This window comes from Nyctereutes procyonoides, unplaced genomic scaffold (assembly GCF_905146905.1).
Source record: "Nyctereutes procyonoides isolate TBG_1078 unplaced genomic scaffold, NYPRO_anot_genome, whole genome shotgun sequence".
In the NCBI taxonomy this organism is placed as follows: domain Eukaryota; kingdom Metazoa; phylum Chordata; class Mammalia; order Carnivora; family Canidae; genus Nyctereutes; species Nyctereutes procyonoides.
In genome coordinates, this window is record NW_026575042.1 from 23,372,987 (window position 1) to 23,388,273 (window position 15,287).

At 38.1% G+C, this 15,287-nt stretch overlaps 1 pseudogene; it reads left to right on the forward strand.

The window, feature by feature from the left end:
* Positions 1-5,446: 5,446 nt before the first annotated feature.
* LOC129507332 (40S ribosomal protein S6-like) lies at positions 5,447-6,198 on the forward strand (annotated as a pseudogene).
* Positions 6,199-15,287: the final 9,089 nt, after the last annotated feature.

A 15,287-nucleotide genomic window follows, 5' to 3' on the forward strand; every position in this document is an offset into this window, starting at 1 on the left:
AGTTTATAATTATGAAATATTTAGGCAGTAGAAAAACTAGACTTTTCAACTGAATGGAAGTAGTGGATAACAATGAGAGGGAGAAGTTGAAGACTTTTTCTGCCTAAAATTGCATGAATTTGAATGGAAAAGCTGAGTCCGCTCAGACATGTTAATTGCAATATTCCTATAAAATATCCAAACGGTAATGAATGATGCTATTTAAAATAAAATTATGAAAATCATGTAACAACTTGATAAAGTGATCCTGCATTGCCAAATGAGGAAATGACCACAAATATATATCTATGCTATGATTACAAAAATATCCAATGTCATATAAATTATATATGCATACAAATGCTGAATGTAATTTTGAAAAATGAAAATGGTTTAATTTGTTGAAATGACAAGATTTTAAGAGTTTTTGTCTCCTTCCATTTATTATATTGTGATCTTGTAAAACTTATTTGCAGTAAAAATAACAAAAAGATGGGAAATAGTTTCTGTGCGAATTAAGAGAAGACAAGCTTGCCATAAACTAAAGAATTTAGGAAAGGCTTGCTGGAGAAGGTGAGGCTCGAATAAGCCCTGAAGGACTAGAAAGTAATTATTGCCTAAAGATGAATGTTTCCCATGTTTCTCCTTGGAAAATTTACTTCCAGGGACAAACACACACACACACACACACACACGCAATTCTACTATATATTCTGGCAAAGGATAAACAAAGCCAATTGCAACCTTGAAACTAATCTAATTTGCAACGAATAATCCACTCTGAATTTTTAAAAGATGAACCCCTTTCTTTCATTTAAAAGATTATTTTAGGGGCACATGGGTAGCTTAGTCAGTTAAGCTGCTGCCTTCAGTTCAGGTCATGATCTAGGGCTTCTGGAATTGAGCTCTACCTCAGGAGCTGGCATTATTAACGACACACCTCTTTTGTGTTTTCATTTTGTTGTTGACTAAAAAAGTATATTTTTAAGATCATCCATGCCTTTCTAACAAATGAGTTTATCACTCAGAAGCAGCCAAGCCAAAGAATAGTGGAATGATGTGTTAAAGGCTCCACTAAGGTGCCAGCTCAGGAACAATTCACTGAAGATTTGACACTGTGACCTCCATAGCTACACCAAAACTTGACATGTGATACTATGTATCCAATAATTTGAATACAAAAGTCCAAGAACAAAGAGGAAAGAGAGTGTCCCCTCTTATCACACCAAATAGCCCACTTGTGGCATTTATGTTTTCAGTTCTGCAACCTAAGGCTCTGTGGGGTTACAGATTCTAATTCCCAGAAGAACACTTGCCAGGGATGCAATGATGGTTCCACTGAACGAGAAGCCACACCTACCACTGGTACAGTTTGAACTCTCCATGACATGGCAATTGCAAAAAGGAGTTAGGTACTGGCTAAGGCAAATCAACCGCGGTAGCCATAAGACCTTAGGGTTGCTTCTACACAATGTCTAAGACTACAAATGCTCATTAAGACACCTCAGTATTTTCATATCCAGTACTAACCACCACTGACTAATAGTAACAACCATTATCCAATAACGCAGGGCAACAAAGGGCTTAAAATCCTCAGAATGAAGGCCACCTGACTACACAGGCATACCAGTGGAAGTACTTGTAGAGGGTGAGGAAATCTATAATGGAATGTGGAGGAGAGAAATGATAGATCTCAATTATAGCCCAGGACAAACTACAAAAGCAGGGTCTGTAGTAGCTTTCCACTGACTTCCCGCTTTGTCTCTTCTACGAAAATGCACCTTGAAAGTGACTCTGATTGACTGAACTTGTACCTCTACTTTCCAGGAAGATGTCCTCTTGTTTTACAAACAACAGAAAAATGTTGTTCCCATATTTTTGTTCGTAAACCACATATAATTAGAGGGCATAAATGGATCTCAATGGTGCAAGGGGCAGACGGTAAGACACCTTTTTGCAATTTACAGATTGTATTGGCTTCCCTTATCCTCCAGACAGCTGCCACCACAACCAACATACTCAGAATTTTTGCTACTTGAGGCCAACCAGCCACACTCGCATGTTTGTCTTCTCCTGCCTCTTTCTAACTCAGATTCAGATGAAATGCCACACCGAAGATCATTTATTTTGACTTCTGAGAAGCTGCTGAAGATGTTGGACGGTGCAAACCAGTAGTGCTGAGGAGCAAACTATGGGCCAAATTTTGACCAGTAAGAAGCAAGAGATGGAAACGAACCAGGCAGATAAATTCTCTCTCCTTTCTCCCTCCAACGGAATGTTATGAATCATGTTTCACCATGCACCCTGGCCAAGTGGCCAACCTGCTAAGTGACCTGCTATCCCCTTCAGCTCCTTTAAAAAGTAATAGCCTGCATGTTACCTTGCACTCACTGCTTACCATCCTTTATTTCCCTTTTCTCCCACTCTTGCTGTCCTAGGACTTGTATCTCTCAAATAAAACATCTGCACTTAGTCCTTGCCTCAGATTCTATTTTCTAGAGAGCCTTGGTTAAACAGCTACATTATTCAGACTCCTTTGAAGTTAGATGTGACCATGTAACTGAATTCTAAACAATGGATTACAAGGAGAAATTATGTATCCCACTTCCAAACCTGACACATACAAATCTGCTCTTTTCCTAAACAAACTAACTAGAAAGAAAAAAGAAGAAGGAAAAACTGGAGCCATTTGGAAGCCTCTACATGGCAGAGCCGCTGTTAGCCTGAGTTCCTGAATGATAGTGACTTGTTCACATTCCTACTACTATTACATGATCAAAAAATAAGCTTCTATTACATCTGAACCATTATATATTTGAAGTCTACTGGTCATTGCAATCAGTGTACCCTAGTTAACAGACTTAAACCAGTAACTATTAAAGTTATTAAACCAGTAACTTGAAATTAGTAAAGATCAAGATTCTAAAAAAGGTATGATGCAAAAGCTGGGAGTCACGTGTTCCTCATTCATTCATTCATTCATTCATTCAGGTGCCTGCTTGCCTGAAACTACATATTATTTGTAAATTTGTGTAAATGAAGTAAAACAACAGTCATGATTCATTTCTCCAAAATTTACAGTTAATAGATCTTCTTTAAAAGCCATTCCCTCCAGTACCATCCACGCTGAAGCAAATGGTAGGTATTTGTCATTTCTAATGGCTGAGTAATATTCCATTGTATACATAAACCACATCTTCTTTATCCATTCATCTTTCAATGGACTCATTCATTTGGGGAATATAAATAATAGTGAAAGGGAATAGAAGGGAAGGGAGAAGAAATGGGTAGGAAATATCAGAAAGGGAGACAGAACATGAAGACTCCTAACTCTCATGAAGACTCTGGGAAACGAACTAGGGGTGGTGGAAGGGGAGGAGGGCAGGGGGTAGGGGTGAATTGGTGACGGGCACTGAGGGGGGCACTTGACGGGATGAGCACTGGGTGTTATTCTGTATGTTGGCAAATTGAACACCAATAAAAAATAAATTTATTATTAAAAAAATAAAAATAAAAGCCATTCCCACCCCCCAGTCACCCATTAACCCCTCTTCTCACACCTCCAGGAAAAAAAAAGCCAAATGATCTGAATTGGCAGGTGCTCGTCTGCATAAACACTTTTGTGTACGTTTTACTAACAAAGGCTACAATCCTAGAAATGCAAGAGAAACTAAGCTAGATGCAATCACTGAAACTAACATACTTCTTCATTTCTACCCTACATGTTACCCACAAATGAGAGAAATTTTTCTCTAAAAAGTAAAAAAAAAGTCCCCATGTGAGGAACACTTCATTTTTGATATTACAGTAAATGATGCCCTCCAATCTTAAAAACTCAGGAGGACACTGCGGCACATAACCATTACTCCCATTTGCAGTTGCTGCTTAATCTCAATCTTAATATAAACAACTCAAAAATCTCTACCCACTTCATTCTCTTTCTCCCTCTTGGAACCCACATTATCACTCTCTAAAGGTAAGCTGGTGTGATATAGTGTAAATAGTAAAGTTCCTGTCTTTCTCTCCCAGTTCTGTATTCAGTAAGAAAGAACAGATGCTGGAGCAGTCATGTGCTAATAACTGATGGCAGCAGGATCCCAGAGAAGCTGTGAAAGAAAGATATAATCCAAAACAAAGACCAGGGAGGAGATGAGTCAGGAGTACAGGACAAAGTCAACATCTGTGGCTTCTGCTGGAGGGAAAGGAATAGTTCATAAATCTTGCTAGATCTCAACCTCATTAATAGGACATCTTAAATGGAGGAAAAACTGCACATTATCTTTATTTGTCCATTCAACATATATTCACTGGGAACTTACTATGCCTAGAACTCACTATATACTAGGTGCAATCAACCCTGCAGGGTGGAAGATAATTAGATATCTGTTCTATTGAAGCTTGTGGTCTAGTCTAGAAACTCCAGACTATACTTTCAATAAGTTAAAAGAACCAAGGGATTCATTCCCACCAGCTTTCCTAGGAAAAAATAAATTATAAAAGTGATTATTATTATTATCCTAAACATCACTTCTAAAACTTCTAAAAGTGTCCTTTAATGGCTTAAGATATAAATCTCAAAACTCTGGCTTCTGAACTAAAAATCAAAACAGAAGTTCTGCTAAATTGAAATTCCCTACCATCTATCCAGGTTCTTTCCTCGCCTAAGATCTTTAAATACACTATCTGATTTTTTTTTAATGAACTCTTTTCACATATCAGGAAGAAGTATGATGTGAAAAAGTGCTATATTGGTTTACAGATTAAATATATCTTTTGCTAATTCAAGTATCAGGTATGAGCTTGGAAACTTCATCTGTCACAGATGGTATTTTGCAAATGAAAGACTGCTAGCACAAGGAGAATGGGTACAATGGCTGGTTCTTCTCTCAGAAGACAATGGCTCAGGCATAATGGCGAGCAGTATGCACAGCAGATAAAGCAGTGGGATGAGGTGAAAGGAAGACAGGCAGTCCCTCGCACATACTAAAAGCAACCCTGAATGTGATAATGGCTTGGTAGTATATTATTTTTAATATCCTTATCAGAGATGCATAATGATATACTGATATCTGAAGCAATATGAGTCTAGAATTTGCTTTAAAATAGGTCATTAAAGGACCACAAAATGTTGGTATTTGTTAAAACTAGGTCATGGGTAGTACTTGGGTAAAATCTATTTTGTGTGCTTGAAAATTTTCATTATAAAATATCTTTTAAAAGAGCTACACACTGGGTCAGAAAGTTATATACAGCTGAGGTACCAAGCTATGAGCCTCTAACTGTAGCAGCTGCTACAGCACCAATAAATAGAGAATTCATGAATCTTTATTGCTCCTCATCACTGAGGCATTGCTGCATAGAGTGGGAAGGTTCCTCTTATTTGGGGGAGGAGAGCCCTGATGCAGTAAAACATAGGATCACAATTGTTCTTTTTTCTGGTACCTCAGAGGCAGTAGGCTGCTTCAAGATGAAGCTGAACATCTCTTACCCAGCTACTGGCTGCCAGAAACTCATTGAAGTAGATGATGAACTCAAACTTCATACCTTTTATGAGAAGTGTATGGCCACAGACGCTGCTGATGCTCCTCTGAGTGAAGAATAGAAGGGTTACGTGGTCCAAATCAGTGGTGCTGATGACAGACAAGGCTTCCCCATGAAGCAGGAGGTCCTGACCCACAGCCATGTCCACCTGCTGCTGAGTGAGGGGTGTTCCTGCTACAGACCAGCGAGGACCAGAGAAAGAAAGTGCAGAGCTGTTCAGGGTTGCCTTGTGGATGCCAGTCTCAGTGTTCTCAACTTGGTCATTGTGAAAAAGGGGAGAAGGACCTTCCTGGGCTTACTGATACTACTACACCTTCTCATGGGGAGTCCAAAAAGCTAGGAGAATCCACAAACTCTTCAGTCTCTCTAAAGAAGATGATGCCTACTAGTATGTTGTGAGAAAGCTCCTAAATAAAAAAGTTGAGTAACTTAGAACCAAAGCAGCCAAGACTCGGCATCTTGTCATGTCCCATGTCCTCCAACAACAAACAACAATATGTTGCTTTGAGGAAACAGCGTACTAAGAAAATAAGGAAGAGGCTGCAGAACAGGCTAAACTTCTGGCCAAGAGAATGAAGGAAGCCAAAAAAAAAAAAAAATTGCCAGGAACAGATTACCAAGAGACAGAAGCTGTCTCTACTTCTTAGTCTGACTCCAGTCAAAAAGGAGATTTTCTAAAAGAGAGTTACAAATAAGCAAGAACAGACATACAGACATTAAAAGATAATAATAAGATCACAGTCTTTGTTCTCTGCACAAACCTATCCCAGAAGCCACTCATCTTTCTCTCAGTATAGTTGACAGAATATCAGAACCATAGAACCCATTGCTCTTTACCACACCTGCAGCTTCACATACCTTACTGACCACAAAAGGCACTTGCCAACCAATTCATGTTAATCTAATCCTATTTCCATCTATTTCATCCCTATCCAAACTTGTACATGGACACCTCTACTATGATATATTTCTCATTCACATTACTTAAGCAAGCAATACTTTTCCATAATATCATGAATATTCAATATGATGACACTCACCAGCTACTGCTTATTGTCCCCTAAAAAATGAACCCACATTTGCATTGACCCAAATCCTTCTCTTCAACCACTGTTTCCTAACTTCCTAACACCCACAGGGGACCCAGCCCAGTGCTGGGCTGCCTCTTGGCAAACAGTCCTTGGTTTTTACTTATTGAGCTACCAAATAATGCCAGGATTCAAGTAGGAACACATCATGCATTGATCCAATAGACAATTGTTAAGCACTTATTATGTGCCATGTGTTACATCTACAAAAATAAATAAATTCGATATCAACCTTGAAGACGGTCAAAATCTAGCATGGGAGGTAAGTACAAAAACAATTGCAATTGGTTATTTTAAAAATGCAATTAGATATGTATGCTAGGTAGAGTGGCAACATTAATGAATACATTCACTTCGACTTCTTGGAGTTAGGAGGTGGGGCCTGAGGAGGGTGCTTCCAAAGATGAAAAAAAATTCTGATCTTGCCTCTGAAAAGTAGAGCAGCAGTTTGTCAGGCATATATAGGAAAGCTCAGATATAAATTATAAAAACTCTGTGAAGCTAGAATTAATAAAGGGAAGTCATAAGAGATAACGTAGGAGGAATAGAATATGAAGGTTCTTAATGCTATAAACCTGGAGATATATTCCACAGAAAATATAAAGTCACTGAAAGCTTTTAAGCAGGGCTGTCAAACAATAACACTTGCATTTGAGAAAAATTCCCCTATAGTAGAGTATGAGATGACTCTGAAGGCTCAGGCTGAGGCAACAGGAGCAGTTCCAGGATGATCATAACTGCCCAGAGGAGAGAACATGTGTGCCCAAATAAAGGCAATGGCAGGGCAGGTGGATTGGACTGGGCCATAAATGTATTTACCAGCTTTTTTTTAACCATTCTTACTTATGCCTTTATTTCTCCCCCAAAAGAATATACGTCCTCTTCCAAGTTATCCTGGGAGACTTATCACAGAAAATCTGAGAGCAGATGACAAATAACTAGGAAATCTGCAAGAATATGTGCCCTGCCCTATTATTCATTCCCTACACTTTCTCCCTTTCCCTCCCTCCTCACAAAGCCCTCAGCAAGTTCAAGTTCCATTTCCTGGTTTCTTTCTTTCTAATTTGCAATTTTTTTAAGATTTCACTTCTGAGTAATCTCTACACCCAATGTGAGGTTCAACCCCAAGATCAAGAATCCCATACTCTACCTACTAAGCCAGCCAGGCACCCCTCTTCCCTAATTTTGAACTCTGACCTTTACTAATCTTCAACTGTTGGTTTTATACTGAAAAGGCTCTTAGTTCTAGAATGACATTAAGTGGACCAAAAGTATTTTGCCTGAGTGGACAAGAATGTGACAGTGGCACATAGTCACTGCGATATCCTGAAATCAAGATTGATTTTGACAAGAATGAAAGCTTTCTGCCTACTGCCCCTATCTTATGGGATTTTTAGGGTTTGGAGAAATAACCATTGTCTTAAAAATCTTGAATGCCCATGTGAGATTGAATGCCATTTAGATAAATGAGCCATTTATAGTGATGGCTCATATAACAGAATTATTCAGTTGGTTGCTCTGGAATTTGTTCATTTTATTTTTAAAGTTCAGTGGAAGTTAGTTTTGTCCAAATACTCTACAAACTTTGTTGAGAAATTAAGTTCCAGGTGGTAAGATCCTTGACAAGTATCAAGAGGCATGGCAAAGTTGTCAGGAATATTATATGTTTAATTAAGTGTTCACTGATCAGCAACATAGGTATACTTTATTAAGACAAACATTGATGTGTATGACAGTTCATTCTTTAAGAGAAACAAGCCAGGTAATTCTTCAAGACAGACAATTACAGCACCATGACTTACATGTTATTTGGTGACCTGCTAAGCAGGATTCCTACCATCATAGCTCTGTAGTAAGCACCTGTTTTGGCTACTTCATCCTTTTCTTTCTGGAGCCTCGACCACTTCTGCTCCTCTTCCTGCCTCTTTTCCCCAGACTCCAAGAGCTAAGGTACTATCTACACATCTTCTAAGAATCTCACTTCAGCACTTTCCCCCCTGGTCAGTACCTTTTCCAAACTATTTCCTCCTCTAAAATTGCTCTTTCCTCCTCCTCCAATTCCCTCCAACCAAGACCACTATTTCACCTTCCTAGCTAGATGTTAGAGGAAATGCAATCAAGATGCCTGATTAAACGAATTCACACTAAAATATAGGTGGTAGGCACCTTAACTTGCTTAGCAGTTTTTAGAAGAACCTGTTATTCCAAATGAATCTCTGATTGGTGGGATGCAGAAGGGAATTATCTTTCAGGTGTTGGGAGTTAGTGTTTTTCCTCATTTATTCATACTGACCAGTGCCCCTACACCCAATTTTTCTTCCTCATGGAGATTTCTAAAGATGATGTACACTATAGCCCCAGTTCTTTATAAATAAAGAACCTCAGCACAAAACCTGGCTTGGCTTTACATTTCTTACAGTCTCTAGTTGAGTTTCTTCTCTAGAGTCATATGCACACTTTTGAACTTTTTCCAGATAGGCTTCTATGGTTTCTAGTAAAGATAAAAACACTGGATTTTATTATCTATTGTATTGTTTTCTTTGTCAAATAGCAAAATTACCTAGCTTGAAAGTTAATATTAGATAAGAATAGTAGTGAAATGGTGACCACAATGACATTCTTCAGTGAGTAAATTAATAGGGAATCAAATAAAGGAATGAGGTGCATCTTTATGACATTACATTTTAACATCAGCTCATTATATATAAACAAAGCTACCTTTAAAAATCCCAAACATTGCCCATAAAAGGGGAACGAGTAGGAAACACATACACATACAAACACATGTTTCTCACTAATGCCCTTACAGTCAGTTCTGCACCCAGCTCAGATTCTGTTTCCTCATTGCACACCACATGAAATCATGGTTTGCATTTAGGGGCTACATTTTAAGAAAAAAATATGTTTTCTTAATACTAAACACACTTGGCTTTGACCATAAACAGTGGCATTCCCTCAGATTGAATGCCTAGACAAAGAGAGTTCACTGATTATTTAGCTTTCTTTCAGAGAGTTCCAATTCTACCTTCACAGCATCTCCAAGCTAGAGAATCACAGCTAAGTATAAATAAACTGAAGAGACTCTCCCTCATGCACACTATGACAGAACTTGGCTTCCTGACTAGATGTGCCAAGTCTCAAACCAGCACTACATCCCTACTATTATGAAACCTAAAAAGCAAGCCTAAAATTCACAACAAGCCCCTAGAAAATCAAACCTTGTACATAAGGCCAAGTTCTATGTTATCACTCAGCAAATCCATAATGAGTTTCCTCTCTGTTCCAGGTATTAGCAAAGCTCAGGTGATACAAAGGTAAATGATAAAACAGGATCCCTGCCTCTGGGCTGGGCTCACAGTGAATGACATAAACAGGCAGTTACAATGTAATGGCTGTTATGGCAGAGAGATAGGTCACAGGTCAAGGATACATAGGGCAGGAGCATCTACCTCACCTAAGCTCCCTAGGACAGGGGAACATCAGAAAAGTTTCTTGGAGAAGAAAGCACCTAAGATGAGAGATTTTATTTTTACTTTTGTTTTTTCTTTTTTCTTTTTCTTTTTTTTTTTTTTTTTTTTTTTTTTTTTTTTTTTTGTATTTTCATACAGTTTCAGGCTTACAAAAAAGTTGCAGGAATGGTAAAAAGGATTCCCATACACCCTTCATCCAGATGTGCTAAATGTTATGCCAAATATGCTCTCTCATATATAATACATGTATATACAAATACACATTTTTAAAGCCATTTGAGAGTAACTTATGGAAATTATGCCCCCTTTACTCTTAAATACTCCAATGTATGTTTCTTAAAAGCAGGGACATCCTTTTCCGCAGCCTACAATTAGCAAAATCAGGAGATTCATATTGATCTAATACCACTGTCTTACCTACATTCCTTATTCAAGTTTCTTCAATCATCCCAACATATACTTTATAGCAAAATAAATTCCTAACTAATGTGCTGCATTTGGGGTCACATCTGTTTAGTACCCTACAGTCTGGAACAGTTTCTTTGTCTTTCTTGACCTTGTCATTTTTGAAGCAATCTAGTTATGGAGTAGAATGTCCCTCAATTTGGTTTTGTCTGATATTTTCTCATTATTAGATTTAGCATAAGCATTTTTGGCAGAAATGCCACTGAGCTGATTTTGTGCTCTTGGGATGAGTATTGAAGAATGAAGAGAAATCAACCTCCATAACCTATTGCTACATTTACTTATTTTTACATCAGACTTGGGAGGAAGGAGGGAGGAAAGCAAAGAGAAAGGCTATACTATTATTAGCTAATATTGATCTTGTATTTAATAACTGCCAGGCACTATTCCAAACGCATTATATAAGTTAGCTCAATCATCCTCACATCTCCACAACAATTGTCCTTTCCCATTTCTCAGATAAGAAACACTGAGGTACATAGAGATGACAAAGCTAACAAGTGGAGCAGCCAGGTTTCAAATCCAGACATACTGACTCTACTGCCTATTCTGTCAGCAGAAGAGACTTAGTGAAAGCAAAGATCTTACAAAAAGAAAGGCTTGCATGGAGTTCAGAACAAGCTGGCCTCCAGAACAGTGTGCAATACTTGGCACAGGCAACTTCCATAGAGGTTGTGGCATTTGGCCGTGATGCTTCCGCCCCCTGCTGGCTGCAGTCACATATCTCATGCTTCTCACTGCTTTCTACTCAGTTGGATGGAGCACCTCTATACAGAACAATGATCACTGAAATTTCTGCAGAACTGAATTATGCCTGACCTATGAACATGTATCAGGAAGGATTTGGCATTCCTTCCATTCTTCTTCTCTGTACTTCTCAGTACCCCCACCACATTCTAAAGGTTGCTCAGCAGAATAAATCCTAAGCCCTATTCTCACCAACTTCTTTTATGAAACTTCCCCAGAGAATTTTTTTTAAAACCATGACAAATTTGGAATCCACTGAGGCAGTAAGGAAGCTAAAGTTAAATTAATCAGAATACAATCCCCAGACAAGACAATCACTGCAGCTGAGGAAACCTGTAGGGAGGGTGTTTGTCCTTGGAAAATATTTGAAAAAGATCCAGTGCAGCTGAAGCAAATCATCTCACAGTGGGCTCTGAAGAGCCACATAGGATCAAATCACTAGGCAAATAAGATGATGGAGAGGGAAAATTCCTCTGAATGAATCATAAGTAGCCTCTATTTTCAATCAAATTCCCCTTCTCTTCAGAGTTTAAAAGCCTGTCCCTCTGAGCTTCAAAAACCCCTGGGGCTTTCACAAAAACCTCTTCTGGCTTTCATGGAAGTAAAAGCCAAAAGACAATGTAATGGTGGTCTCTAAAGGATGGCACACTGATTAATTCCATATATACCAGATATAGGCCTGGAAAAAAAAAAGAACATGTATTTAAATTCCCAAAATACATTCTACTGGAAAATTTGCTCATTCTGCCTTGATTGCAAGTACAGATAAGTCAGTGGCCATTATTAAGCCATTTCTAAGGTCCTTGCTTAAATTTTGAGAATGCAGATGCAAGGAGGTCCTGTGTGACATTAACTTGATAATTTCTAGACACCTGTCTTTCAGATTCAGAGGGACACAAATCCATCTGCATACTGATATTAGCAGACAGAGGGCTGAAACCTTGGACCCCAGGTCAAATCAACTCAGTTAGATAAATGACTCCCAGGAGATGATTGGGCTAAGCCAGCCCATTACTTCAAGGTCTTTCTGTTATTTTAATAAAGCATCAAGTGTTCCATGAAGGGTTAATCAGAACTTCCTACTTTCAGTCTATCTGGAAATGTGTGCCCTGTATCATTTATCTCTTACCACCATAGTCTTGCATAACGATCACAAAACATCAAGGGCATACAGCATTGAGCATGTATTGATCTGGCATCTAGGGTTGTCAACCAGAACAGTCTTGCTGTTGGTATCATCTGGGCTCTTTCATAAGTATGGGGCTGATGAGACTGTGTCTCTCATCACCCAGCCAGAGGCCAGTATTTTTCTCATGGCAGTGGTCTCAGCAAGTGAACAAAGGGGAAACAACACCTTTATAGATGCAGGCTCAGATATGGCATGCTGTCACTTCTACTGCTTTCCACTGGCCAAAGCAATTCCCAGAACCTGTCCAGATTCAAGGCAAGTAGATTCTCTGCATTGGAGGAAATGCAGTCTTAGGGTAAAAGGTGTACTTATAGGGATGGGTTAAAGACTTGAAGCCATGACAAATCTACTACAGGCCCAGAAAATCAATAAAACCTGCTAGGTAACACTCCACATTTCCAGCATACTCTTTCTTCACATATACTCTTCTCAACTGATGAACCTATAAGAGTGCTCTCTAGATTGTCCTGGTAAGATTGAATAAAAGTAAATTATTAAACTTTGGGGATAACTTTTCTACCTGTGAGATCTAGAACACCCCAGCTAACAGAAGATATTATATCAGAGCCTTTGGATCTAACATAAATGAGCACTTAAAGCCATCAATTCCTCATTGATACCTGGTCCCAACTTCATTCTAGAGCAATCTAGAACTAAAGAAAAGGCAGGAAAATGTCTCTGATTTTGTCTCCTACTATCTCACAACCTCTGGTTGAAAAATATACATCTAATTTTTTTAATTCTAGAAACATGTGATGAAATAAGATTTTAAAAATTAGAGTGTCATAGGTTAATTTCTTGATCAATTGCAATAGGAGTTTTTCTGGGTGAAAATCAAAACACACATACTATCTGAATTTTTTTTTTGTAAGAAGGAATTTGGCTTTTGACTTTTGAATGGCCTTGATGAGTTCTCTTATTTGAATATGTTCATAAATGACTATTAAGTTCTCAAATGACTAGGTTTTTAACCAAGTCACTTTTCCTTCCTTCTCAGTTTCTTATTCATCTTTTTCTATTCCATAACTGTTCTGCTACCTGTTTAGAAATAATATGTGAATGGAAAATATATTACCCCCTCTCCCCTCAGTTTGTAAATCTATAAATGTAATTTAACAGGAGAATCTAATATTTTCACTGTCTTTACCATGTTCCAAGTGATCTTGCAAATAACAAGGGCAAAAGCTTACTCTTGTTTTTTCTTTTTTCTTTTTTTTCTAGTTTAAGTCAAATTGGAGTAACAACATGCTGTACCATACCATGCTTCTCCTGGTATTTCCATCTTGCTGGATTGATGATATATCAGGCAGCCCAATTTTTCCCAAAGGACAGGTGCACATTCAAAATATTAAACCCTTAACAGAGACAAATGAGGAAGCCATCTGGGATCCCTCCATTTCTTCCCAATTTCACTGAATCTCTTAATTTAGCCTTTGACCAATGATTTGCTCATTTCACTGTCATACAAGGTTTTTTTTACTCCACCTGACAGTCTGCCTACCTCTTTCTACATTGGAATGTAAAAAACAATTTCAAGGAGTAAAACCGTCTCCCATAACCTATCTCTGCTAATGCCAACCATATTGATTGCTTGACCTTTGCTAAGTCTACTGACTAGATGGTGTATAACGTTTGGGGATTAAAGATGCTGACTTATTTCTTTTCTAAGTCAAACTTAAACTCTGACTGCCCAGAATCAAACCCTGCACACTGTCTCTACCTGTCCCTGCTTCTCTCTGACATTTGGACATCACTTATTGATTGAATTTTTAGCAGCTGTCATTCAAGGACACCTAGCTTTAGCTGGGCCAGCACTAGAATAGCAGACTCCCGATGGCCTAAAAATGACCCACTCTGACACAAATGTGTATAACTTTTCTGCAAAAATAAATGGATTCAATGAGGTTATCAGTTTAATAATCTTCATCCACTTATGCTTATCACAATTAACAAACAGTTTTAGTAACAGAGGCATTCAGACTTAAGGGATTTTCCTTTTCCTTTTTTTTTGGGGGGGGTCCTTTTCGATAAAGGAAATAGGATAAGAATTATTTAGCTTTCTCGTTTCCAAGTGTTCGGGGTATGAAATCCATAGACTAAAATCTACTTCTATCTAACAGATGAGTTGCTATTTTAGTGATGCAAGAGCATAATTCAAGACTATAAACCTTCACTGTCACCACACATACAGACACACACACAGATTAAATAATGTCCTGATCAAAAATCGGGGGGGAGGGGGTGGCTTTGCCAAATCTGATTATGATATTGAAAAACTAGTCCTGGCTGCAATATCAATTGGGTTTTATTTAACTTGTAATTAAAAGAATTAATTTTCCACCTTTCAAAAAGAATTTCAAAGCACTTTTAAAATGGAAAATATTTTAAAAGGTAAGCACATTGCTCACCTTTAACAGTATATTTGCAAGCTATTCATGACCTCAAAGATCAAAGACAATCTTTCCATTTTCTATTAATAAGCAAGTCATTACTATTTGGCTTACTATTCACAACCAGATTGGACTATAAACACCTCTACTTCTTAGAAATAATCAATGAAGCACCGCTGGTGACTCATAAAATTCAGACAAGGACATATGCACCTTAACATCCTATATGGTTTAGTTTTGAGTGCACAGGCACTGCAAGACACTGGTCCCAATTCACTTTGAATAGTCTTCCCTATTGACACAGAAAAGATGTTTTAAGTCAAATTGTATATGTACATGCTTAGTATGCTATTAATATTGTGTTCTTGGAAAGCCAGTCTCATAAAATGAAATTAGAATATAAAGAACAGAATCAGCA